The sequence below is a fragment of the Thamnophis sirtalis genome, unplaced genomic scaffold, assembly GCF_051295495.1.
Source record: "Thamnophis sirtalis isolate CommonGarterSnake01/CBP01778 unplaced genomic scaffold, rThaSir2_p1.2 scaffold_3, whole genome shotgun sequence".
NCBI classification, from domain to species: domain Eukaryota; kingdom Metazoa; phylum Chordata; class Lepidosauria; order Squamata; family Natricidae; genus Thamnophis; species Thamnophis sirtalis.
In genome coordinates, this window is record NW_028261383.1 from 100992131 (window position 1) to 101018121 (window position 25991).

General features: G+C 37.8%; 1 pseudogene; it reads right to left on the reverse strand.

The window, feature by feature from the left end:
• Positions 1-3023: 3023 nt before the first annotated feature.
• Positions 3024-3458, reverse strand: LOC106548237 (histone H2A.Z pseudogene; annotated as a pseudogene).
• Positions 3459-25991: the final 22533 nt, after the last annotated feature.

Sequence of the window (25991 nt, forward strand, 5' to 3'; positions counted from 1 at the left end):
ATTTCCTGTGCTGAGAGGAACTGGCTTATAGTCACCAATGAGTTTCTATGGTTTAAGGAGGACTTAAGCCTGGTGCATCAGCTTTACAACACTGAGGTACATCCTGAAGGAGCTCTTTGACTAAAGCCTCATTAAATGAAAGCCTTCTTCGAAGCTCCATACAGTCTTACAAAACAGTACATTTCTTTCACTGCAATTTCAAAAGAATTTTCCATTCCCTGGGACAAAATAATTGTAAGACCTGTCACAATATGATCTTCTGACTCATCCCACTAGCTTATTATAATAGTTAAAAAGAAATGATGATCAATGTCTCCTGTCAGCCAAAAGGATGGGGCAACATTTCTATAACTGAAAACAGCTGTTGTATCATGTTGTGTCCACTTCCTTATTTATTTATTTATATCCCACCTTTATTATTGTTACAAATAACTGAAAATGGTGAATATATCCAACACACCTTCTTCCTCCTATTTTCTCCGTAACAATAATCCTGTGAGGTGAGTTGGGCTGAGAGAGAATGACTAGTCCAAGTTAAAAGATTATCATTTCAGAAATAAATGTTATATAATGCTGCTTATGCATCATAATGTATGATATGTGCAACTATGAGAACCTAACTACCTCAAAAATGATGTTTACAAGTATGAAAGCCATCTGTGTTTTGAAAGAAAAATCTAAACTCATTTTGACTTGTATTTCATATTCTTGACAATAAGCAGAAAATACTACCCTCTGTATTGGTTATAAGAATACCGTGGAAGCTTCAATGGTAAAATATTTCCTATATTTTCATGAGAACATCAGATTTCTGCTTCCTCTTTTAAATCAAGCTCAGCCTTATTCCAATACTTGAACTATATTTCTATAAAGTTATTATGGATATTTTAACAGAAGTATCCTAAGTAAGAAGACATAACACGAACATCAAGATGATGAAGTGAAGAGGACTGTGCTGGCCAAATGCAATTTTAACTGCTAGGCAGTATAGTTGTTTTTCCTCCTTCCCACCAACCTCCTGAAGAAAATATTTTTCTATTGATTGGATGTTTGTAGAAAAGAGGGTGTTTTTCACCACTGAAAGGATTGTAAGAGGAAGGAGAAATTGGCTTCTAAGGATGCTCATTGTCAGAATTTAATTTCTTCCCCTCCTAGTGACCCTTTTTGGCAAAAAAGGAAAGGCTCAACCCCCTTTTTTTGCTTCTGAAAAGTCCCCAAGGGTAGGATTTGTATTTCAAAGACATGCAAACATCCTCAAAGCCCAATGCCCTTCTTCACAAAGGTTCTTTCTGAAGTTAAGGACAACCAGTGAGAGGATCACTGGTGCTGGTGAGCTTTAACTCCTCTCAAATTTCCACAAGTATCCAATTGTCTCTAGCCATTCTTGAGGTGTGGAAGACATTCCATTTCACATCAGGGGAAATAATCTAGTCCTTTTATAAATTAGACAGCTACCGAGATCTAGTTGGGATTCATGCATGTGGAAGTGTATTTCTAACTGGATGAAGAACCATGCATGTAACTAGCTAGTTTCCGAAAGATTAAATTTACATAGGCCTGTTAGAAAATTGAGATCATTTTGTTGCTGAACTACTTAAAAGGGAAATGGCCATGGATGGGCAAAGACGTAGGGTGCATTCTTCTGTTCACTCACAAACAACTGATACGCGTGTTTGCCAATTTTTATTTATTTATTTTCCAGTAACTTTATTTGTACATTACAGATGCCCACTAGAACAGGTAAGTAAAGTACAGGTAATACCTGTTTATTTTTACAACACATTAATTGGGGGGGGGGGGCGTCAATACAACCATCATGGTTAAAAATCTTTTAGCAACAACTTAATCTAAACTAATTGATGCTCTATAGAAATACTTAAGATTTATGATTTGGTTTTAATTTAATAAACTTAGAATGCACATCTTTTCTGTAAACAAATTAGTGATCTATTATATGACATACAGGATTGACAAAGCAGAAATACAGTAAATTCAAGTAATACAGTCCCTCTTCCCAGGAAACTCAGGACATGAGTAACAAAATGTCAGTTTTTTTAAAAAAATGATACATTCTAAGGCATGTATTTTAGGTGAGTGAAGAAGGGAAGAGGACAGTCTTATACTGAATATATTAAGTTCAATTGGAGATTCTAGTATACCAGGAACTGGATGGAATGATCTAAATACTGTTTATTTCAACTGGTAGCTGAAGCAACACAGCTGCAAGTACTGAAGATTAGTTTTAAACATTAGAAGAAGGCACAGCATGAACAGTATCCCAGGTCAGATGTGCCATACAAGTCACAATGCTTAGCTTTACACCTTAAACCAAAACCATACAAATCATATGGCTTAATGTGATTCCTTTGGCAGTGATTGGCCTTGGAACAGTTTTGCAAGGGTTTTAATCTATACGTGTTCTAGCACAGTGCATGCACATTAGCGCTCAGTAAGATCAGCAGCTTCCACGAAATGGGGACCAAATAGTTAAACAATAGCTTACTGTAAAGTACTTTTCAAGAACTTGACCTAACTAATTATACACATTTTCAGCAACTTAAAAATGATTCACACATACTGCCTTAAAGCAATCCATTTATTGAACTCCTTCACCAGACTTAAGGTTCTGTACAAAGACATAAAGAATGCTGTTTTTGTTTCTCTTTTGGATCTTTTGGATCTTAACTGCAAGAGATTGACACCAAAGCTTTATAAAGCAAGTTTTTATAATTTCATTCAATTAGCAATGCTGACATCTGTTTTAAATGTCATAGTATAATTAAATAAATGTACTCAATGCTTAAAAAAATTACAGATTAGCAACAATGTCAAGAATCCCATTAAAATCCAACGTATCTAAAACAGTCAAAATTGACTACAGACAATAGCTTCTCTGAAGCCATGTAACAAGATTAGGACTTCAATGCAGAAGTATGGTTAGAAAGCTTCATGGGTTCCATCTTCAAGATTAAAGAAAGGCAAAATTGTATTTCACAGATCACAAGTCCACTGGAAATCCACTATCAATGGGCAACATAGCTTTTTGAAAGTTCTAATAGGTAATCCTTTAAGCTGTTTTTTTGTTCACTCTTTTTTCTAATGAGAGATTTATGAATATGTGGAATTACACCTCCACCAGCAATTGTTGCTTTGATTTATGAATCCAGTTCTTCATCACCTCTTATTGCAAGCTTCAAATGATGAGGAGTAATTCGCTTTACCTTCAAATCTTTAACTGCATGCCCTGCCAGCTCAAGAACCTCAGCTTTGAGGTACTCTAAGATAGCAGCACTTATATACACTGCAGCTGTAGCCCCCACACATCCATGACTTGTCATCCTTGATTTCAGATGCTGGTGAATATGATTACGAGGAAACTGTAAACTGTCTCTCTGTGAACGGGATACCATCTTGGTTTTCATCTTTCTGGAGTCTTTCCAAGCTTTTCCTCCAGCCATTTTAAATGAGGTCTGTCCACCCACAGGAGGAGAAACAAAGATGATTGTTTAGGCCAATCAAAGAAGACTACTTTTCGGATTTCAATTACCACTGCTGCTATTTTGCGATGGCTCCATTCAAAACTTGTGTATTTGCCAATTTTTGAAAGGCTAGGTATGAAATTGGCAGATCTGATTGCAACTTCATATGGAAGAGATGGAATTGGTTCCATGATTTTTTATATAAATTGGTCAGGAACTACAGAACTGCAGAACAGATTCCCTACCATATTGAATGAACAAGTTTGGATTCATTCATATCACAATTACCTATACACCACAGGATCAATCCCAGCAAACTAAGTAGAAGAGCAGCATAAAAAATTAATAAACAAATTAAACAAGTATGTTGGAAGAAATGTCCATCTGGGTTCAGTTCCAAGTGGGGAGAAAGACACTGGAAACATGGAGGCTATTTGGAAAGGTGGATTAACGGTGGACAGGACTACATGGTTTGAGGTTTTGGACAAAATGAGCAAGATTATGTGTGTGTGTGTGTGTGTGTGTGTGTGTGTGTGTGTGTGTGTTGTATTTGTGCTGATAAATAAATAAAGGGAGACTAGTATAGATCTTATATTTGTGCTGATATATATATATATTAGTGTCACAACCCCTGGTAAGCCCCACTTATGGGAGGAAGCTAACTGCTTCCAACATCTGTCAATCGGCTCGTCACAAGAGTCCATCACGACAGAAACCCAATATTTTTACTGTTGCCTTTTGTTATATTTGTGTTTTTATTTGTGCTGATAAATATATATATACACATACATACATACATACATACATACATACACCCTATCTTGAGCCCCCCCCCCCAGAGCTTCCTGTTCCTGTGTAAGAAATGTATTCTGATTGGTTGTCAGACTCCCATGGGGCTATGCAGAGGTAACTCTGTAGATTGTTTTGAGTCCAAGGTTTGGCTGGGCCTTGCTGGGTGATGCAATCTCCCCAGGTGCCACTAGTGAGTTCTGTTGCTAGATGGGTAGAAGGTTAATCCTATCATGTCTTCAAGGCCATATCTTAATCCCATCATCCTGGAGCTGAAGGGGAGGGCAGGGTGCTGCTTTGTCTTTAAAACATGTTTCTCCTTTTCTCATCCATATTCTGCCTTTTTAATATTTCCTAAAACATTTCATTCTTCTAAAAGAGGGGTGGATGCTAATGTTCTCCAATTACATCCCTATTTTACCCATGAGAAAGATATGTATGTCTTTCCTATTTTAAAATCTGTGGTGCCTAAAAATGTTTACATTTCGACAGAGTTGTATCCAAAGTACAATAAAGTCTATATCTTTAACATGCAAAAGTTCTGAATGTGTATATTCACTCATTTGGTCCTGCACTCTAAACTGAACCCCAATTTGCCTCAGTGTTTGCAGAAAGTTAATATTATGGTCCAACCAACAGGACAAATATGCTGATTTCAAACAGAAGGTCTCTTTTACAGTTAACCCAACACCCAATGCACTAGAAAGACTGTGATAGAACCCCAATTTAAACAAATCTGGCATGCCTTCAATTGTCACTTTCATAAAAAAGTAAGTTAAAAAGAACCCAGGTATGATATTGCAAATAAAAATTGTGCAGCTGTCCTTTTTATTTATGTTGCTGATTGCTGGGTCTTGCAGATGTAGCAAAAGAGTATCTGAATAAATTTTGGTAATGTTGCAAGGACCATGAATGTTTCCTGGCTCATTCAATTTGTTAGAACAAAAGTCAAATGATTTACAACTGTTTTCAGGAAAGGAAGAAAGTCATGAGCCCAAATCAGTCACCAGATCCAACCTTTCTCCCATTTTTGTCTCTTTCTGATTCTGCTTTGCTAATTGTCACCTCCTTTACCCTCCATTTTTTTCCCCTGGGTGGAAAAATGTGCTAGAAATATTTTTGCCTCAGGACAGAAATGTCCTAAAAAAAAGGATGAAGTAAATCTCATATTTCTCCATCAATATGGTAGCTAGAGCCGTTCTAGAGAATTGCAGAAACGGACAGCCAGCCTCCTTACTAGCTAGAAACCTCTTTGAGTCATTTGAAGCCAGATCTTTTAAATCACAGAGTGGGCTTGAACCCAAACAAAATGACCTTTGAGTAGGAATAGGCCAGTCAGGGATATCCAGTGAGGTAGTTTTTCAGATTTTACAGTTCCTTTCCTTTATCATCTCACAAGCATAGTATTCCTGGGTCCCTAAAGCAATCATAGTTTGGAGTTAGGCTTCATAGTCTGGAATAACCAGTTGGCATTACCTACAGAAAGAATTATACGAAGGAGAAATACTTCAATACCTACCCTTCAATTCATCTATAGTCCCAATTCTGAGAGGACCATGGCTTGTAGAAACCAAGGAGTACCGTTTGCATCCCTGCCAAAGAGCACAACTCAACTATAGGCAGGACACCTTAGCTTCTCCTTCATGTGTTGAAGTCTCCATTTAATCCGTTTAACACTACCATTAAAAGACCAGACCTCTTGGCATAAGCTTCAAAGAAATGGTGTTCCTTTGCTTTTTCTTTCTCTCACTCTTTATTTCAGAAACATTCTCTCTCCATTTCCAAGTGAAGAGTTGCCTTTGTGAGCAACAAGTGTTTCCCCTTATCATTTTTGGGTGTGGATGTAGGTATTATCTATAAATTCTGGATCTTATACATTTTTGTTTCTCTTTGCTGTGGCAGGAAGCCTCCAAAATTGTAGTTTTGCTTATTGTAGTATAAGGTTCTTTGTGTTTCTCTTTCTGCTTTCTCCACTTCCTTCAGCTGCTCTGCCATTTTCTGAATTCCTTGTCTTTTTTTCACTGAATAAACTTATTCAAATTTCCATAGATCACTGTTTCTTACTTGCTTCTTTTGTATGTTTCTTATCCTTCTGCCCACCCCACCTCAAAAAAAAATCAATGGCATATTATCTGATTTCCTAACTGAGTGCTATTAGTCTCAAGTATTATTTTATATATGGCATTAATGCTTAAGGTTTCATTTCTGGACTTCTGGAAATCATATGTCTGTTTAATAAAATATAGCATAGGGTCCCAACAGAATTAGAACTGTGGGAAATTCTGGTTCAAAATATTTAATGAAAATATCATAGATAGTAACTGAAACATATGTAAACACTCATCAGCTTAACTATATACTTTAAATAATTATCTTAAACCAAGGGTATACATTCTGAGATCCTAGGGTTGTGTAAGGCTCTCCAAAGTTTGGGGTGCAGTCCCCAAACGTTTATGTCCAAAATTGATAATGAATGTAATTTTTAATATATAAAGGAGGAAGAGCACAATACATAATCATAATACACAAGAGGAAATTCATAAGGATGACAACCATAGCACAAATTATATTATGCAATTTAATTGTACTTAAACACAAATTAATATAAAGCCAATTTTGTTTTTATCCCAATCCCATCTACTTTTTGATGAGTGGTTGTTGCCACATTACTCAATGATTGAGTGTAATCTTTAGTTCAGAAAATTGTGAGGACCTTTAATGGAGCACATATGAAATGGAAATAACATCTGGACCGGAAGTGAGAGACTTAGATCTTTAGACAATATCTAAGGGATGCGGTGGCTCAGTGGCTAGGATGCTGAGCTTGTTGATCAGAAAGGTTGGCAGTTCACCGGTTCGAATCCCTACTGCTGCATAACGAAGTGAGCGCCCATTACTTGTCCCAGTTTCTGCCAACCTAGCAGTTCGAAAGCATGTAAAAAATGCAAGCAGAAAAATAGGAACCACATTTGGTGGGAAGGTAACAGTGTTCCGTGTGCCTTCACCATTTAGTCACACTAGCCACATGACCAAGGAGACGTCTTCGGACAGCGCTGGCTCTTCAGATTTGAAACGGAGATGAGCACCGCCCCCTAGAGTCAGGAATTACTAGCACATATGTTCGAGGGGAACCTTCACCTTTAGGCCACCAACTGTGATACCCTTTTGGAATGTTTAATGCTATAGTGTTAGAGATACCACTGTGTGGTTCTGTTTCTTCCTGAGCTGGCAGTTCCAGTTGTTATGCATACTGAACAAGAAGTGAAGCCTTTGGAAACTCCAATTTGGTGTCCCATAGAGTTTTGCTTTCTTCCCCATGTTGTTTAATATCTACCCAACATTGCTGGAGTGGCCATCCTTTCGTTTGGGTTGGGAATTCATAAATGTGCCAGTGATACTCAACAATACATTGTCATCCCAGTGAGCTGTAAATAATATGGAAATGTTGACCTAGCACTTGAGGGTGTGAGAGATTGGAGGGATAATAACCTCGGATTAATTCCAAGCAAGATGTAATTCTTGTTTATAGGTGATCACTATGGCTTAACATCAGTCCCATATTTAACTTGGGATGTTATCATGCTCCAATTGGGCATGTTTCTGAGTTTGTGGTTCCAACTGAAGTAGCAGATGAAGTCTTTTGCCAGGGGCCGGCTTTCTTGGACCAGCAGGCTCTTAATCTGTGATGCATTCTGCTAGCATCTCACACTTAGACTACTTCAATGCACTTTAGATAAGGTTACTCTTAAAAACAACTCTGAAGCCGCGATTGATTCATCATATTCACCCCCAATATCTACCTAATGTTATCAAAAAAGAATACATATTTATGTATTCCTAATTATACATAATTACAGCATAATTTTTTTATCCAATAAAATTACTTTTAATTACAATTTAACAACCAACAACTCAATCAACATTTACAATGATGACAAATACAACCACACATATACAAAGGAACATGCTGCAATACTGTAAACATATCCATAAATCCATAATATAAAGACAGTCGCTTCTCATGAGATGGGCAGCTGTACAAATTGGATGAATGAAATAATCCAAGCTTTAGCAGCTTTACTAATAGGAAAAAGCAGCTTTACTAGCAGGAGGGGGTGGGGGAAGGTTTGTTAGTGCTGCACCTGTTCTTTGGTTGCTGCATTGCTGCCAACAGACTTTTGAGTCCCAAGTAAGATGTAAGTTAACATCTACAAAGCTTTACCCAACTTAGCGCCCTAATACTTATAGGATCATTACTCCCATTCCTGCTTAGCTCAGCTTGTGTATGCATATAAAGAGAGTCTGCTGAGGATCCTGACTCTTTGTGAGATGAAAAGGGTGGGAATCCAAAGGCATGCCTTTTTGGTTACAGTCTTCTCTGCCCCCCTCCTTCCTGTGTAACACATTGCCCTTTAATTCAGGGAGGCCCCACTCTGCTTGCCTTCCTGAAAGCTTTTAAAGCAATCGTGTTCCATTGAGCTTTTGATGTGGATGGTGGACCTGGTCCGTCTCAGTAGGTGTCCTTTTGAGGATTGATAGTTTAATTTCCTTCTCTATTTTCTCTGTTTGTAAACAGCCTATGAGAAAGGTATGAATAAATACATTCTTTATGACATAATCAACCAATGAGTCAATCTATAATCAGAGGCCCTACCTATTTTGTCCTTGTCCCCATAAAAATCTGTCAAGTGTATCCTTGGCCACCAAAAAATAACCAAGCTTTGCTGCATTGGAAGGAATGTGGCTTTGATTAATCAGGAAATTGATCTATTGCAAACTTTCCTTTTCAAAGACCATTTATTTTTCCTTCTGCTGCAAATGAACACACGAAACTCCTTTCTGTTTTGCCCCAGCTGTACTTTCCATTCCAAGCAAGAGTTCATGACTATTTTTCTGTTTTCCTAGATTCTAACACTGTGTAAGAGCTGACTTGGTAATTGAAGTCACATTTTAGTGTTTAGTGAAGGAAACCAGTGCTGTATACTTAAGTAAATTCAGCTCTGCTATATATGTTTGTCAGCACTCGATTGCCAGCATGATGATGGTGATCAGATGTTGTTTGAGAAGTTGGATATGCTGATTGGTTTTGATAACTTGAAATTAACAGCTGGATGTATTGCTTGTAAATAGTCGTTGTGGTGAATTCTCACATCCCAGCATAATCGTCTCTTCCTGCGGAGACCTCTTTCATGATTTCCAACTTTGTGGAATCATCCCAGAATCCAACGCTTGTAGCCTTTTTTCAGAAGTCAATCAAGTTTTAGACTTGATTAAGTCAGATGTAAGGGTGACAATTAACATTTGCACATGCTGGTGTAACAGCTACACGTGTAATGGTTTTATATGCCTTAATGGCTTGTATCTCTACATTCTTCATTGAGAATATAAACTTTCTTCTTTCTTTCTTTCTTTCTTTCTTTCTTTCTTTCTTTCTTCTTTCTTTCTTTCTTTCTTTCTTTCTTTCTTTCTTTCTTTCTCTTTCTTTCTTTTTTCTTTTTTTCTTTTTTCTTTCTTTTTTGTTTCTCTTTTCTCTCTTTTCTTTCTTTCTGTCTTTTTTATTTTTCTCTCTTTTCTTTCTTTCTTTTTCTTTCCTTTTTTCCTTCCTTTCCTTCTTTCCTTCCTTTCCTCCTTCCTTCCTTCCTTCTCTTTCTCCCTTCTCTCTTTCTCTCTCCCTCCCCCTTCTCTCTCTGACAATATGCATGGGTGATTTGTCAGTCTGCTTACAAACCAGAATTGTGCTTCTTCAGTAAAATGTATAGTTCATTTGCCAGTTAACTTACAATCAGACTTCTGCTCATTGAATAAAAGAATAGTTATTTTTGAAAATGGCAGGCATGGATGATATGGAAGGAGAATAGGTTTTCCTAACTGTTGATTTCTACAGTATATGTATTAAGCCTAGATGCTCTAGTTCCCAGATAGCATGACCAACCTATCTGGAAGACATTGGAATGCAGATGTATTCATCAGAGTTGCATGAATAATCTCCAGCCAAAAGTGTCTTTAGTGTTACATCTCATTCCCAGTAAGTTGTGCCCCATTCTGCAGACAGAACAGACAGAAAGTCTTATCTAGAATATTGCATATCTTCCATCCTATCTTTATTCCTCATGGACCAATCCATGATTCCTGACCCTATGAACATATCATCCCTATTTCTCAATCTTATTCTTCCTTCAAAGAGTTCAAAGGACCATACTCATTACATGTAGTCCTAAATTTATAACACTTCATTTAGTGTTATAGCAGCACTGAAAAAAGTGAGTTTTTTCACATTTATGACCATTGTAGCATACACATGGTCGTGTGATCAAAATTTGAATGCTTGGTAACTGATTCATATTTATGACGGTTGCAGTGTCCCACCTTTACGTGATCACCTTTTATAATCTTCTGATAAGCAAAGTCAAAAGAGAAGCCAGATTCATTTAACAACCATGTTACTAATGTAACAGCTGCAGTGATTCACTTAACAACTCTGGCAAGAAAGGTCATAACATGGGACAAATTCACTTAACAACTGTCTTGTTTAGGAACGTAAATTTTGGGCTCGATTGTAGTCAGAGGATTACCTGTAGTTATAACAAACTGACATACAACCAATATACTATGATTGCATAGAATGGCTGATTAGGTGAGTCAATCTTCCATTTAACTGAACAACTCCTGTGTACTGGCAGTGCATTATCTATCTATCTATCTATCTATCTATCTATCTATCTATCTATCTATCTATCTATCTATCTATCTATCTATCTATCATCTACCTACCTACCTACCTACCTACCTACCTACCTACCTACCTACCTACCTACCTATCTATCTATCTATCTAAGCATTAATATGACCCCCTCCCCCAACTCAGATCTGTGAACAAGTGGCCCAGTTTGTGGGGGAAAGCTGTTTTCTAACTCCATTTAGCCACTGTAAAGGAAGCTGCTGTCATATCCTGCCTTTAATTGTTGTTACATATCACAGCCAGAACCAGGAAAGATATAATCAGGAGGCTTTACTCAACCCCAACCCCCTCGGCCTTTTTAAAACTATAACTTCCCCCTATAGTTATGTTGGTTGTAGTAGTAAAAAAGACAAGAGAGATGGAATGCCTAGGGAAGCCGGTCATGTCACCATTTTAAGTCACTATTCTTTTTTTTTTTTTTAAAATACTTTATTGTTAAAAATAAAAGTTGGACAGGGTGCAACCGTCCTGGCATTATCTCTGTCATACAAAAAGTAAACACGAAAGTATAACACGAATATCTTATGCATTCCGCATACATTACTAATTATATACACATAATTAACCCCTTATAAATGTTACATTTACATAATATAATACATATATTAGATCTTCTTTCAATCTATACATCCTTGTTCTTTCCGTTCCAACTTCTGTTCCTCAAATCCAACCATTGGTAAAATCTATTCCAAATCTCATAATAGTCTGTCTCTCCTTTGGTTTTTAGTTCCAGAGTTAGTCTATCATATTCTGCACAGTCTAATATATTTTTTTATTATTATTTCCCTTTCTAGAGGTATGTTCTCACTCTTCCCTTGTTGGGCATAAACTATTCTCGCTACTGTTATGATATGTAATGTTAAATATGTTAACCCTTTATTTTGACCTTCTTTTATAATTCCTAATAAGAATAGTTCCGGTTTAAATTCCAATTTAAACAGAAATTGAAGCCACTATTCTATCCTGTCTCAGAAATGAGCTGGATAATTTTCCCCAGCCCACCCCAAAATATTCCTTGATCAATTTGGTTGATGGGAGAAGTTGGTTTAGCCATAAAGAGCACAAAGATATTTCAGGCTAAAAACTAAACCTCCTTTGGGTAAATGTCCAATTAGTTCATACAATATGCTTTAAGCAGGGCATGCTCACACAACTATATTTCTCACATTGGTGATTTTAAAATATCTGTCCCATATTTTTGAACATTTTTAAAAATTATTTAATTTTTTTAAAAAAGTGTTTTATTTTCCTAGCTATCTGACAAAAAATGTTTAGCCAGATTCTACTTTTATTTCTCCAATCAACCAGAATATGGGTAGCCTCTGTGGGTCTATCTAGGACAACTTGGCACAGCTAGCTTGATGTGGTCGGTTCACCACCTCCAGTTTGCTACTGCCAGCTTGCCACCTCCAAGTCGCCTCTGTCAACTCACTGCTGCCAAGTCACTGAAGGACAACTCCATATGGCCAACTTACTGTATGGACAACTTACCAGGGGTGGCTGGAGGGAGAGCTGGTGGCTGGATAAGATAGCAGATGGACAGAGTGTAGAGTGGCACCAGCAGCTCAGGGCTTCCTATTTCACACTGCTATTGCCACCAAGCTCCAGACCAAAGAGGCTAGGGATGGCAGTGGTGGGTGCGATGGGTGGCAGGGAGGAGACAGCATCTGGGACATCCCGTTTTCACATCCCTGCTGCCACTGCTGGCCTCACCAAGATAGCTATGTGTTGTCCCAAGCTTCTGTCAATAAACTAAATATCAATTGATTTTGTGTCCAAGGTTTCTCAGCATTGCTCAAGGTGAGGTGGGATAGTGAATTGTAATTATTTTCATTTGGGCATAGTTTCATCTTAGCTTTTTCCTTTATTTTTGCTCTATGTTTAACCTCCATCACCTTCCTTTCTCTTGCCCTTCCTCTCAATTACCTCAGTTTTTCTTAGGAATATTGTGAACTGCTACCCATCAGAGTTCAAATCAACACTGTATGCTCTGTTACCTTTCACATGGGCACTTTAGGCTTCTTAGCACCTCTTTGGTATTACTAGTGTATTACCCTACATTAAGATAGACTGCTATGTTATTTATTCAACAATTCACTTGTCAGTGGGAAATTCCCTGTGAAATGTTCCCCTAAAAATATCCTGTATTATGTCTGTAGATATCTTGAGAGTCAAAAGAAAGCCCATCTTAATCATTGCTCCTCAAGATCAGCACAATAATAAAGCAGAGCCATGGAGACAATCCATCGGAAAGGACTATTGTGCAAGCCAAAACAAAATCTATTTAATTTATCCATATTAGAGAAGAATCTTGATCTTAGAAAAAGACTATGATAGAATAAGGCACATTTGAAGACAAGACAAATATAGACAGTAACCTAACCTTGGAGTAGGGAGTGGAGCTACTGTTGAAAATGTTAAAACACATATGTGCATACGCACGTACATGCACACACAGAATATATGTGTATATATATTTCGGTATATTTCAGAATTACAGGAGGCACACGCCCTGCTAGAATTCTGGTTTTCACAGTCTCTTTGCTTGTCAAACTTAATATCAAGTGAACTAACCTAATTTGACTTGGCAAAAGCTCATACAATATGGGCTTGATATATGTGACACAGTCTTTTGAAGTTTCTTATAAACAATGTTTTCTCAGCTTTGGAACAGGGAGTGAAATAATAAACAATGTTTCTGACTCCAAAGCTGCTGCAGAAACCTGCTGATCAGCACGCAGCTCATCAGCAAGAGCAAAACCATGGTTAGGCATCCATATAGGAAAACAATGCTACTTACACTTAATCTTAGATGTGGCCATGCATAGTGTGTTAAAGGCGATGCTTTGCTGGGTCAGCACTTGGAAGACATTAACAAGTAGCTTTGACTGAGGAACGTGATCTGACCCATTCTGGTTAGGAAATTAAGTGTAATTTAAATGACCACAAATTTGGATTTTAAATCAATGCAGAATTTTGCACTGTCGGTTGCTTACATTTGAAGTAGTTCGTCAAAATAGGAAATTTCTCATTTATGGATTGTCAAATGCAATCTGGAAAATCTGTATTTACATTTAATGTTACTGATGCAGAGGGGAACTTGCTACTGCTTTGTGCTTTTTGGAATTATTAATGGACTAAAACATTGCAAAACATTATAATTGTTGGTGATAGTGATGATGGCAGTAACAGATTGTCTCAGATTTATCCTCATAACAGCTTATCCAAACAATCAGGCTGAAAAATAGGGATGTCTCAGGATTACTAAATATGTTCCCGGCCAAAATCCAGTCTTATCCCAATTCAATATGCAAAATACTGTATTATATTACCTCTTAATTTAGAGCTGTGCTTCTCAAACTTGGCAACTTAAAATGCATGGGCCTTCAACTCTCAGTATTCCCCAGCCAGCCATGATTTAGAGCATGATTTCACAGGATCTAGGAAACATTGAATGGAACTGCCAAACCAGCATTTTCTGCTAATTTTAGTGCTTTTTAAAAGATAGTTCAGAGTACAGTTTGCAAACCTAATCTGAGATGCCCAGGAAAAAAACAACAGTGGGCCTATTGAGACAGAGTTTTCAGAACTGATTTTTTAAATGGACAAATATTGTTGTTTTTGGCATTTGCATATTAGTACAATAAAAAACTCTTGTGGTAGTTGATAATTTCTTTTATTCCCTTTATTTTTTGTGTGCTATTAAAAGTATTTTTTTATTGTATAGTCTTTAGTCTGCAAACAGGAAAATCAATATCTCCATGATATCCAGCAGGTTTGCTGTGTACCTATTTGTTTCCTATGCACAAATTACCAAAATCAACTTCCAGTTAAGAGGACCCCAGTAGAAGGACTAAGACAGGAATTTGTCTGAGTTTACTGAGTGTTTCTCTGTGCAAATGTAAGCAGGATGGACTTTGCAGTGAAGAAAAAGAGACAGTAGAATTATAGACAAAGCCTACTCTCTCCCTTTTAAGGCACTCCAAACATCAATCCTTTTGCTACTTAAAATGGATCTTGAATAATTCACTAGGGCTGCAGCAGCTCTGCTAAGTGGGAATTTCCCACACCAGAAATGGGGCCTTCCTTATCAAAAACTGCACCAAATGTACCTTTGTACATTTTCAGTATGAATAGTTCAAGGCTGCTATTGCCAGACATAGTAAAAGGCCTAATGTCCTGATTCTATATGGCTAGGTGGGCACATCTCCCCATAATTTATGGTTCCATTTCCAGTGATAATATATGTGAAATGAAGTAGGTCTTCAAAAATCTAACTGATGATTTCACCCTGACAGAAATTGGAAACCAGCAGAGAGAACTCTGAAATGAACAAGGGTAAAAGTATTAAAAGAAAGTAAGTATAATACTATGACAATAACATCAAGTCTTCTGAAGTTCTCAAATAATTCTTACTCCCCTCTATAGATATTCTTACATATCAACAAGTAATGGAATTAAAGGCTATCATTGAAGAAAAGGAAATCCAGGGAAATATCTGCAAGTCTTTGCAAAGAGGTACATCTTCAGGAGAAAAGTATGGCTCTTTGGATTTTTGCAAGCTGGACAGATCAGTGATTCATCCTGCCTTTATATCTTCCAACAGATATCTTCCAGAGATAACTGTGACTAACAGTCTGATCTTCCTCTTGGTGTAGAAATCCAGTTTTGAAATCTAGCCTAGCAACTCCATAGAGCATGCCAGAATTCTAAATTGGATGTTAACCCGACCACCACTTGGCCCGTTGACTTTTCCTTGGCTTGTTCTGTACTCTGAACTAGAAATGTTATTTCAGAAGTATATGGTTGAGCACAATGACAAATAGTGCTGCATTAGATAGCAGCTTGGACTTAAATGGCATTCTCACCTTTCATGAGTTTTAGGATTCTCTTTCTCTTAAAAGAAACGGCATGGATTTTTACCTTCTTTTAGAAATTTACATTCTGGTATCAAATATTTCTATGTCCAACCTAACTATTGATAATTGATAGATCGATAAGGAAGGAACAATTTCCTTTATTACTTTCAACAGGAAGCATATTGGTGTTTTTTCCCTGTAACTCAATCAGGCTGAGAATGCCATGCATGTTTTTAAATTAAATGGAAATTAATACTGTCCAGAAGTTTAAAGTCAAAGATCAGCAGGACTTAAAAACAGTGGATATCTAGTTTCGTGCCAGAGGCTTCCTTTTTGGTGGAAATGACAGGAATCTAATGGCTAAAGGACTTCCTTTAACTCTTAATGAATTAGAGGAAAAATTACCTATAACCAGCAAAGATTTGCATTCGAACAGCTGGACTCAAGTAAAACATAGAACCATGGTTGATAATTCTCTCATATTTTGTACATGGCCTCTGGATACTTTATGAGCAATAAGCTCTGTGTTCTAAACTCATCCTTAATCATGAATTGTGCCAATGATTTCCAGGGAACTCATTATAACATTTTTTATAAAAATTGCCTCTAAAAAACATTCCATCAGATTTTCTCCCAAACCCAAACCATAATAACCAAACCACAATCAAATTGAGAATTCTAGTACGAATCTCTGCAAGCAGATTCTTGTATGCAAGTCATTTTATGGAAAGTGACCAAATTTGCTGGAAATTCTTGGGATAGTGCTCCCACACATTCAGGGGAGAGGGAGCAGGTAAGGGGAAACTGCCCTACCTATTATGATGACGTGTTATTCCAATGAATGAAGCTCGGTAGTACTTCCTATATTGAAGAGGAGACATATTTTAGTTATAGATAAAATCCTTTGCATGCAACTGTGCCCTGGCATTTCTCTTTGATCTTCTAGTTCAGGTCACTTCTCCACAATGTCTTCCAGACACATCCAACTATTGTGTATCTCCTAAGAAACTGGCATTTTATCAGCTCAAGAATGGCTGAATGATGCTAGAAGATGCCACTAGTTACTAGTGGGAAAATTTATTTAATATTTTTTGTACACTACCCAGCTCCCAATGATTCTGGATGGTTTTCATATAAAAAACATTCTGAATAACAGAGTGATATAACAATAACAACAACAACAACAATAGTAGGGAAAGGCAAGCAAGGGAGTACCAATAGTAATAGGCGCCTTGGGTGCAGTCCCAAAACAATTGGAGCACCACTTGAACACCATAAGTATTGACAAATTTGCCATCAGTCAATTGCAGAAGGCGGCTTTACTTGGAACAGCTTCCATCCTGTGATGATATCTGTAACACTGTCAAACATCCACATTTGCCTTGATATGGACCTTGATAAGGTCCTTCATAAGGACTCGATAGACAAAAAAGGATTCAAGAAACAAAAATGATAAGGACTTGATAGACAAAAATGCCAAACCCAGTCTGAACATCTGGCTGACTGTGCAATGAATAATAGTAATAATAAAAACAAGGAACAGACAATGGCAAAAGCCGGCAACATCAAGATGTAAACCCATGGTGCCCAGAAGGGAGGTTCAATCACTCTTGCCAAAGGCCTATGTGATGAGTCAGGTCTTCAAGCCTCTCAGCAAGATGAGAGCCATCTGGATTTAAGGAGACGCTTCACTAGAGAAGGTATAGTGAACGGATCAAAACAAATTACATTGTTGTTGGTGATGAAGATGGCACAAATAGACTCTCTCTGCTTTATCCTCATAACAATTTACCCAGAGGATTAATCTGAGAAAAGGGATATTTCAGGATTATTTCCTGAAGCTTCTTGGCCAAAATCCAGTCTTCAAAATCCCAATTCAATATGAAGAACACTGTGCTATATTACCTCTTAATTTAGAGCAGCATTTCTCAAACTTGGCAGCTTAAAACATGTGACCTTCAACACTCAGGATTCCCCGTCAGCCATGATTTACAGCTCCAAGACCTTACAATAGAACTTTGACAGCATCACTTGACTGGCCAAGGGTTCAAATGTTCAACTGGGTATCACTGACATATTGATGACACTGGATCTCATGTTATTGATTGACGTTACCTAGCAACCTCAGGTAGACGCTGAATAAGAGTGGTAAAATTGTTCAGCCTTGAAGAACCTCATACTACAGGGGTCTCAAACTCAATTGCTCCTCCTGCCAACATCAACTGTAATTGACCACAAAGGTAGGAAAAGAAACACGGTTACACTCAGCCCTAATCTCTGTAGCCAGTCTAAGATACTATAGTCAATAATATCAAAAGTTGCTGAAAGGTCATGAAAAGGATGGATAATTGTAGCATCCCCATCTGAGACCTGACAAAAGTTATCCTTAAGTGTGAATAATGCTATATTCAGGTCTAAACATTTTTTTAAAGATAATCTGCTTATTTCTGAAAATTTCCAACATTTTCCACAATCTTCCTCCAAAATGCTAGTTTGAAAAATGATCAGAAATTAGCCAATAGAATTGGGTCTGGTAGTGGTTCTTAAGAAGGCATCATATCACTACCTTCAAGGCAGATGGAACTACTCTCATACCTAAGGAGGAGTTCATCATTGTTTGGACCAAACTGGAAATAATCTCCCAAAAGACCTTGAACAACCAGGAGGGACATTACAGGTAGCCCTTGACTTTAAAACAAACCTACCTGGGGGTTACCTATGGCCCAGATTTGAAGTTCTAAATGATTCCCCCCACAATATCTCTGTGATCACATGACCAAATTTTGAGTTGCATAAATGCAATGAGGCTGCATTTATGGCTGTTTTGCAGCTTTCTGGGGTCACACAACTGTGTTTTCCAAAGGTTTCCAATGGTTTTACCAAAAGCCAGTATTTACTTCTAAGTTTCAGCAAAACTGCAGCCACTATTTTGCTTAACCCCTGTTATGTTTAATGATTGCTGTGTTCAGGCTCCATTACAATCATAAGTCGAGGACCACATGTATTCTAACATATTGGTTGCCAGATTTAGTCTTTGGGATTCTGTCTCCTCTTTCAAGATTTACAGACTCAAAGCCTTCCCAAATAATATGACTTTTTCCCTTTCCCTGAATTGGAGGGAGACTCCAATTCAGAGCTGATTTGAGTGATTTTATTTGACAGATATCTAGAATAATCCTCACAGCAACCCCGTAGAATGGCTCTTTTGAAAAGAGGAAAAAAAAACCAGTCATTCTGAACACCACTGGCCACTTACCTACAATTGTAGTAAGAGCATAAAAATAAATATATTTCGCCAATCTTAATGCTGTGTATCATTTCCAGTATTGGTTCACTCCAATGGCCCTCTAAACATTGTTTTCTGTGCTTCATCTTCCACAGCATCTTGGTAAATCAGGAAATCTTCTGAGATCATCATTCAGGAAAAGTCCACACCGGAACTATCGAATTCAAGGCACATCTTCTGCAAATGACTGGAAAAAGCCCAAGGTTTCTCTGAAACTCAATGGGGTGGATTAGTCTCTGGGCAGACTGATAGGTCCAGCTTCCATGCCTGAGAGGGAATAGTACTGGAAATCTCAAAGGTGATTAGGAATGGATATGGCCATAACAAATGACAGATCTTAGTGTCTTCTGCTCTCAGATTATTTTGCAATTGCCTTGAGACAAAAAACAGATCCAATTTCTCTCTCTATCCAGGTCTTACTTTGGTTATGATGATCCCTCCCACATTCCTCCCATCAACTTTTAAAATGCACATGCTGTTCCATTATGTTTTGAACATGTTTTAAAAGTTCATTTTCCTTCTTTCTTCTGCTCCACAGCCTACTTTGGCGTGAAATGGCATAAAAATGGATGCGAGAAATCAATCACAAATAACACATGACAAAGGGACTATTAATTAAGGCTCCTTTCAAAGTTGCAGAACATGTTATGAACATTGGCTAATAAACTGTTTGCAATCTTATCCTATTAAAGGGAGTTTGGCTTCTGTCTTCCATGTTGCTCTTACCTCAAGCCTGGATTATTATCATACACTGTATTTTACATGGGGATGACTTTGAAGGCAGTTTAGAAACTTCAATTAGTCCAAAATGCAGCGACCAGACTTTTGTCTGGTAGTTGCAAGTCAAAGCATATGTCTCAGATCATATATCAATTCCACTGGCTTCTATTTGCTTCTACGGCCAATTCAGAAGGCTGCATTTTGCTTTTAAAACCATACATAGCTGAGAACCAGATTTTATTAGGGACACTTGCTCCCATCTAGAGCAGAAGGGAATTAAAACCTACGGCAGAAGTCTCAAAAAAGATAGTGTTTCTTTGTAGTAAACCAAAGCCATTGTTACTGCTTTCCCCCCCCAAATGAACAATGTTGAGTTCAACCCCTTTCACTGCTAAAAGGAGCATGCTTTTCAAAAGACTTTTAGAATAATTTTGTTTAATAATATTTTTTTTTTATGGTCACAGACCAGCATTAACCAGTTTACATTACAATTTATATTCTTGTTGCAAATTTTTTTTGTTTCTTTGATTTGGCTTTAAATTTTAGTTGTATTTCGGATCCGCAATAAGGAACCAGAACCTGAAATTGGATTTCTTATAAATGTGTTAAAAATAATTTTCCTTACAGAATACTTTTGGGTATCTCTACTAATAGAGCTGCATTTCCAAATGTGTCCTTTCTGTTGAACACAATAAAGAACTTGTACACTTAGATTTGTTTCAGATTTCTGGCTCTGTGCACTTCTAGGCATTTATCCTTTTTCTGTGATGTAGATATTAAATACTGCATGCAAAGTAATCACCTAATAAGATTATATATAACGGAGTTATAAAAATATACTTAGGAATTTTCAAATGATTGGCTGTTAACTGAAAGAGACCACTTTCGATATCGTATCATGAACAGATACTGAGAATGCTCGACTTAAATCTGTTTCATTTTGTCTGAAAACAGACAAATGCTGAATTATATTGAAAAGGGATACATCTGTCAAAAATGATGTAGGGTCTGCTTGGACAGGGGGTTGGACAAGATGACCTACAAGGTCCTTTCCAACTCTGTTTATCTGTTAATATGTGATCACCAGTTGGATCTAGCATTGCCCAACAGTTTTACCTGTTTCTGAAACAATGCCTTTATTTTGTGATAATTGTGATTCTCTGCATGAGGTTTTGTTGGCTTCCCTGGCCATGGTTTCAATAAGTTCATCAGTTTTATCTAGTGATCATTGCTCTCTGCATCCTGTGATAAGAAAATGACTCAAGAAATTAAAATAATTTCCTGTTGATTTCCTGTTGATAAAGTTGCACATTTCTGCAAGTTTTCATCTTCCCAAACTACTAGTTAGCTCCAAATGAAGGAGTGTGACATATCTTTCCTCGCTTTCATTTTAATTGGCCTTTTCCACAACATTCCCATTTCTATGAAATTTGTTTTGATAAAGATAATGTGAATTGTACTGTCAAATACTAACATTGCTATGGGCTGGAAAAGGGAAAACAATCTGAAATTAAATCCAGACTAGAGGGAAATGCCATTGGTTATTAAGAAACTGGACATGGACTGATGTTCAGACTGTTGGATGAGGGCTGCAGTCTTCCCAAGACAGCAGGTCTGCAATTGGGTATATTCTTTGATCCTGAGCTGTCTTCAGTTTCATATGTGGCTGCTGTGGTGAGGTCTATTTACACCCTTCCACTTAGGATCCGAGCTTTGACTGTTCCTGAATTAGTTGAATCTGTTTCTTCATTTTGCAAAACACTTAGTATTTGATATCCTTGTAAAAGAGTCCTGAAGTTGCAACTGGTATAAAAGCAGCTAGTCTGTTAAACTAATACTGGGATCAGTGTGGCCTGTACTGAAAGATCTGCCAACTGCTTACTGGGCACAATTTGAAGTGCTGGGATTGATTTTTGTACAACTTAGTGCTGATTACTTGGGAAACTTTTTTGTTTTGTGCTTTCAAGTCAGTTTTGAAAAAGTTCTTGCAGTTTTCTTGGTAAGACGATCAGAAATGGGTTGCTATTGTCCACTTCTCAGGGAGAATAAGAGAGAATGACTGGTCTCAGTTCACTCAACTGGATTTCTGGACCCAAATTCACAGCCCCCCAGCTTCTAACCTGATGCCTTAACACTAAACTGAACTGGCTCCCACTTGAGAAATTATGGCTCATGTTGTGAGCCTGTCTTCCAGTTCAGATTTGCAGGAGGGGCCCTTTTGAAGATGCCTCAGTACTTCTTTTGATACGTGGGAGTGGTGCTGTTCTCCTGTGCTGCTCCCAGCCTATGGAAAGCACCCTGTTAAGTATACTTGGCTCCCGCTCTCTGTCTTTGGAAGATCAGCCAGGTTTTTAATTCTTAATTAATAAGACTGCTCTCTTTGATCAGGGTTTTAATTGTTAATTAATTTTGAATCAGCGGGAATGTAAGTTTAAAAACTTTTTGTTCCTCTTAGCCTCTGAGAGCATTCGATTGCACAGAACAGTGGAATATAAATTGGACATAAAATTAAATGGATAATGTGCCAAGTGCAGGCTCATCCTAGTTTTATGTAATGCAATTACAATAAACGCTGTCTTATTTTTAGCTCTTCTGTGAGTCACTCCAGCATGGTTTGTCTTTTTAACTGCTGAGTTGGATGTTTACAGTGAGGTTGTTCCCTCAACAGCTCCCTTCCTAAATACCATTCAGATTTCCCAACAGTGAACACAGGGAGTCACTTATTGAACCAAACTACTGAGAAACCTTGATGTGAGCCTGGCTGAGTCTTACAATGACCTCTAGTGGACTGATGGCATCAAACAAGTCGATCAACCTCCTCATTCTCCATGCCTCTTGCATGGCTGCCTGCCTGCCTTTGCATAATAAATCAAGAGATTTATTGTATGATGACCAACCCATAGTTATGGCATCCATTGCATTGTAACGGATAAATAAAGGAAGGAACTACAAAACCCAGGGGTGGTAGAGAAGAGTATGACTCAGATTTAAGAGATTAGAAAGGGCTGGCTTGCAATTAACCTGGATGAAAGGAAGTACATTGACATTCGGTACATAGTTTTCTAGGTGAACATCTTCCAAATGCTTGGCTGTGGCAAATTGCAGCATCTTTCAGGGCCAATATCACTGGCAGAAATCTCTCAGCTTCCTTTCTTGACATTTTTGAAGGTAACCAAATCAGCCTTTTTTTTTTTTAAAGTTAAATGTCTGAGTTTTTCATGCCATACCAGGAAAAAATTTATTCACTGAATATCTTTTGTAATACAGAGAGAGAGAGAGAGAGAGAGAGAGAGAGGGAGGGAGGGAGGGAGGGAAGGAGGGAGGGAGGCAGGGAGAGGGAGGGAGGGAGGGAGGGAGGGAGAGGGAGGGAGGGAGAGAGAGAGAGAGAGAGAGAGAGAGAGAGAGAGGAGAGAGAGAGAGAGAGAGAGAGATCTGCATTTTTGCTTACTATATTTCTCTGTCCTGTAGCAGACTGGAAGAAGACAAGGGGGGGGGGTGGAATCCCACAAAGTTTACTTCTGACTCAAACCTTTTCTAATTACAAACAGGTTTTCTTTATCTAAAACTCTCATGAGCATTTACCCAATCAGCATGCTACTCCATTACCTAGGATTAACTTAGTTTCAATGTTTGGGGTTTTCCAGTTATAATTTAAAACTTGACCTTATTTGAAAATCAAGGGACTGATCACTATCTGGAGCAGTCTTTTTACTTAACCTAAGCTCCAGATTCACGATAGGCAGAACAAGGATATCTGCTTAGCAAGGACTTTACACATGTTTTAGGTATGACTTTAAGCTATTTTCAGAGACTACTGAATCAAAGCAGGTGGGGAAGAGAGAGCAGAAAAATTGATCACTATTTTATTGGCATATTAGCACATGCTCAAATCAGTCTCTCTAGTCTTGATACATGGAAAGAAATAAGCTAATAATAATGGATTCTTTTTATTATCAATAAATCCAGTCTTCAAAAACTAGGCCTATTAGCAATAATGTTGGTAGAAAGATAAAAGAAGCCCATCTCACAGGCTTGGATTGCAAATTGAGATTTTTCTCAATATTTATTGTGAAATATGGGGTTACAATGGTATTTCCAAATTCATCCATTTTGGAAAAGCAGACTAGACTACAAAAAAGATGTTGAGACTTTGAAAAAAGTTCAGAGAAGAGCAACTAAGATGATCAAGGCCCTGGAGACTAGACCATATGAAGAACAGCTGCAAGTTTTGGGTCTGCCTAGCCTAAAGAAAGGAAGAATCAGGGGTGACATGATAGCAGTATTCCAGTATTTGAGGGGCTGCAACAAAGAAGAGGGGGTCAACTTATTTTTCCAAAACACCAAAGGGCAGGACTTGAAACAATGGTTGGAAACTAATCAAAGAAAGAAGCAACCTGAAATTAAGGAGAAACTTTCTAACAGTGAGAACAATTAAACAGTGGAACAATTTGCCTTCAGAAATCATGGGTGTTCCATCACTGAAGAAACTAAACAGTCACTTGTCTGAAATGATATAGGTTCTCCTGCTTGAGCAGGGGGATGGACTAGAAGACCTCCAAGGTCCCTTCCAACTTCTATTTCTAGTCTAGTCTAATCTAGTTTAGACTATGTTCCTGTTAGATTCCAGTAGACTTCTTTGATAAGTCCTCCATAAATAAATAATAAAATTAATTTTATTAATTTGTATTATTTATTATTCAAATTTATTGATTTTATTGATTTTATTCAATTAACTTAAATAAATAATAAAATTAATTTTATTAATTTTTATTATTTATTATTCAAATTTATTGATTTTATTCAATTAACTGCTAGCTCTTCTTTTCAAATCAGTTCCATGATTTATTCTTGTGATCTACATAATTACATAGGAATACACTGCATAATTCAATAGAACGAAGATATCTTGGTAGCAATAGTTACAGCTGCATGGAATAGAGGGTTGAATTATTTATGTTCCTTACATTTTACTCCACCTGGTCTACTGTACCACTGGAACAGGATAGCCAAATGACTATTTGTGCATGGTGAAGTCATCACAGAAACATGGCAGCTTACTTAACACACTTCCTATTTTCATTAGGCCAACTTCTTTGCAGATTTTTGTGACTGCATTTCATTTTCTCCCAATCATTGTCATATGGCCAAACATAAAGGCCTCTTGAGCTTCTGTGCGGAAAACTCAAAAAGCTAGATACAAGCCTACTAAGACTGGATTGTTGCTATTTTTTTTTCTGAAAGCAGGTAGTTACCAGCCATTAATAGTTTGTTAAAAGGCCATGGTATTTTGATAATTAGGCCATGCTACCACTGAAAGCATTTCCATTACAAACATGTTAGCAGGCTAAAAATCTATTCCAAGTTAAACCAGTATAACAAGTGGTTAACAAGGATTTCTTTTGAGTTGGCACCTTACTGTAGGAGCAGTGACATGACAGGCATTGTTGTCAAAGTAAAAAAAAAGTGACAGATTTAAGCAAGGGAAAAAGTTATCAATTACAGGTAGTCCTCAACTTACAAAAGTTTATTTAGTGATCATTCAAAGTTACAATGACACGAAAAAAAGTGACTTGTGACCATTTTTCACACTTATGACCACTGCAACATCCCCGTGGTCACAGCATTTACATTCAGATGCTTCACCGCTGACTCATATTTATGACGGTTGCAGTGCCCCGGGGGTGACGTGGCCATCTTTTGTGACTTTCTGACAAGCAAAGATGATGGGGAAGCCACTTAACAGCCATGTTAAGTGCACCTCGGTACACCCACGTTACACCTATCCTCCGCGAGCTGCACTGGTTACCGATCAGTCTCTGGATACGCTTCAAGGTGCTAGTCGTAACTTATAAAGCCCTTCATGGTATTGGACCTGGGTACTTGAGAGACTGCCTGCTGCCAATTACCTCCCACAGACCCATTAGATCTCACAGGGTTGGCCTCCTCCGGGTGCCAATGCCACCTGGCTATTACCCAGGGGAGGGCCTTCTCTGTGGCAGCTCTGGCCCTCTGGAATGAACTCCCCACAGGGATTCGGACCCTCACCTCTCTCCAGGCCTTCCGAAAAGCCGTCAAAACCTGGGAGTGATGAGTTCCCTCCCCTCCCGACATATATGGTT